We start from the raw sequence: 3,444 nt of genomic DNA, 5'->3' as shown, positions 1-3,444 counted from the left end.
AGTACCCGAAAGAAACAGATAACACTGTATATTGAAATTGTTTTCTAAGAGAATGGTTGCAAATAGTGAAAGAGTTATATAGCTAAAACACCTAAACTCATGGTTACACATCAAATAAAGACTAAAGTTGCAGCATTATTTTGGTGGATCTATCAAAGATGATCCAGCTCCAGTGAGGAAGTCTCCATCCATCTATTTTTGCTCACACCATTATGTTTCCTGATACTAACAGTACTGAGGTTACCCATAGGTTACCAGATAGGACAGGACTGTTTCTTTCTCCAGTGCAAATTAGATATGCATTTGATCTAATTTTTCCAAATTGTTTATACAGCACAATTGATTATATGCATTACTGTCGGCAAAAAACCCCCACAGTCTGCAGTGACTGTTCTATCACATCACTGACAAATGTAGAATTGAATTTTTGTATTGTGGTGGGTTTTGTCTAATGACTTTGAGTAATTTTTATTCTCCTCCTGCTCTGAAAACCAAATTATCATCCATAATCTTCACACTAAACTACTTTGAACACAAATGCATGTTCTAAAGGGTGAAGGAGAGGACTATGACCTCTCTACTTCTCAGGGTTTTCAGAAGTAGAATCACAGCAGCCTTTGTTGGATGTTGCTTGTGGTGGAAGTAACCCTACAGACACCTTTGGAAACCACCTGAGCAACTAGGTGTAGCAGACATTGATACAGTTGTCAACTCCTTCGTTTTAAATCTTGACATTATTCACAATGGTAAGTTCTATCTTTGAGTTCCCAGTCAAACTGTGAAAGCAAAAGTCCTAAGGAATTAATTATATCCCACTGCAGTTATCAGCACAGTTTCCTAGACACCAATGTTGGTTGCAGTTCTATTCCTTACCTTATAATTCTTTGCTAATCGAGTCAGGCATCAGTTACTTTATTATTTAACTTATATAGGCTATTAAGCTATTACTTAGGCCTCAAATTACCCAAGCTTCCTGTGTATCATTTTTCAATATTGATCCAATGTTAGTATTCTGCCAATCTTCTGAAACTTCCTTCCAGATCAAAGCTTATTGAAGATAATTCCTTGGCTGGCTATTAAAAAACTCTTGCATTCATGTGGTTTCAGATGGCTTTTAAAAATAATTGGGTTTAATAGTAGCTGGTTTTTAATTCTAGCGGTAACAAAGGAGAATAATAAGTACCTTCAAATATGCTCTCCAATACATCAAACAGAGGCAAGAAATATTTATCAATTATATTTTTGTGGTCTGTATAGTTACTAACCTGACTACATTTCTCATTTCTCTCTAACCAATGTCAGAGCTAGTATTTCTTAGTCTTCTTAATACATGTGTTTCTATCAGTATTCTCATTTCCTTCCCTTACCAATTTTCTTTGGTCTCCAGTGAGCCTTAGCTTCCCCAGCTTTGAGCTCTAAGATCAACTTGATCTCAGCCCTATAACTGGGTATGATGACAATATAACTGATTTCCCAGAGCACCTCTGCTACACAACTGTGGAAGGCAGAGCCCACAGGTGTACCATGAGGATCAGAAGTAATTACAAAGCTCTGGTATAATGCTGACTGACATTCTTACACGTCAGAGCTGGATACAGCCTTTAGAGAAGAAGGTCCTTAATAGAATCCTTGTGCATTTCAGTCTAAAAAGCTCAGGATAAGTAGCACCAGAGGCTGAGGTCCCACAGCACAGAAGCACAGATGTACAGTACTTTCTCTCGTATCTTCTGGGTCCCAAAAGAAACAGAGAGAGTATATTGAACCAATATCAGGATGAAGATTCAACTTGAGTAGCTCCATTTTGTCTACTTTTTCTTAAGACAACTGCAGCCAGATTACATGGCTCCGATGGAGCATGCAATTATTTTAAAATTCTTTTTTCTAGAAAGGGAGCCAATTTTGAAGGAACCAGGCCAGGCCAGACTGGGAAGTATAGAGAAGAGGATACAAGGTTGGCAGTCACATTGCTATTTCATCAAGAAAGTTCTGCAAAAAAACCCACTTCCATTAGGTATCCAGCAAGCTGCATTGGTGCTGTTTGGTCTAAGCAGGCTGCACTCATTTTACCAATTGCTATTACTAAATAAAAATGTTTTGTCTCCACCATTTGCATCAGCAGTGAAATGGTTCAAAGTGTATAACTTTCTGGACCTACCACATCTTGGAAACCAGAGGTTTTCTTTCTCTTTGGTTTATTTTCACTTTGAAGTCATCCAAAACCAACAATAAGTGGAGAATTTTGATCAGGATCTACAATAATGCCCTTATTTGAAACAGCATACAGTTGAAAACCTTATAAGGGAGGAAAAAAAGCTAAAAATAAATGATGAGGAAAATACACAAATTTAAGAAAAACGAGTGCTCATCTTTTATTAGCATACCTTAAGGCAGTTATGAATGTCCTTCACCTTTAGCTTAGACATCCTTGGATTCCAAAAGCTCCTTCACAGATAAGAAGGACTCAATTTTGTGTCACGTAAACAAGCTGAAAAAGCCACAAAGTTTTAAAATTCTTTTACAGTAAAAGTCTGTTTCAGTGACAAAAGAAATATGAGCTGTGTGGTTAGGTCATCATGTACAGACATCCCAGCGAAGCTGCTACAGATGGTAAAATAACTTCTGACACTGAAAATAGTGAAAAACACTATGAGGTGGAATCCTCCAAAGAACAGTTCTGTACTACCAAGAAAACATGAAATAATCCTGGTTCTTTGCCCAGCAGGTATTACTAACAGTGGATAAAGAAAAGAAAGGGAGAAGAGGGATCTATAAAGATAAACATTTCAGACAAGAATGATTAAAAAATGTGTTCATGGTATCCAAAGATATCCCTGTATTTTGCAGCCTTATAGATTTGAACTGTTTATGACAGTACATTTATGTTTTTCAACTTATTGACTAGACTCTCAATACTTTAATGACTTTTGGCTAAGGACAGACTAAGGGATGTGAGGTAATGAACATCACAGCAGCAAAAGATGTACCAAATCCCAGTAGTGATTGCTTTTCTTGCACTCATGTTTTGGACTCCGTGATGCAGTGGAAAAAAAGAGCTTGATTTAGACCAAATACAACCTTTCAGATCATTCTAAAGTTCTGAATCCCCAACACTCTGTTGGCTTTTTTCCACAAATAGGTAATTGTGCTTTGTCAAGCTTGCACAGCCACAGTGTCAGAGGTAAAACATCTTTATTAAGGCTCATGGTTTTACCAGCTAGAAAACAAGCCACAGCATATTTAACTTTCTTTCTAGCTCAGAAGTGTGGATAGAGATGTCAAAGACCATTCATATAGAGTGGGGCTGTGAGGTAACAGGAGCAGAACTGCAAGTTGAAAGCCAAAACCAGAGGTCATTTGAAACCACTGTGCTAGAAAGATCTTGGTTTCAACTAGCAAAAGAAACTCAAATTTGGCTGAATCAGCAGAACCATAAAGAAAATTATT

The sequence above is a fragment of the Acanthisitta chloris genome, unplaced genomic scaffold (genome assembly GCF_000695815.1).
Source record: "Acanthisitta chloris isolate BGI_N310 unplaced genomic scaffold, ASM69581v1 scaffold30312, whole genome shotgun sequence".
NCBI classification, from domain to species: Eukaryota; Metazoa; Chordata; class Aves; order Passeriformes; family Acanthisittidae; genus Acanthisitta; species Acanthisitta chloris.
The sequence above is the reverse complement of the archived record's forward strand: the minus strand, read 5'-3'. Positions refer to the sequence as shown.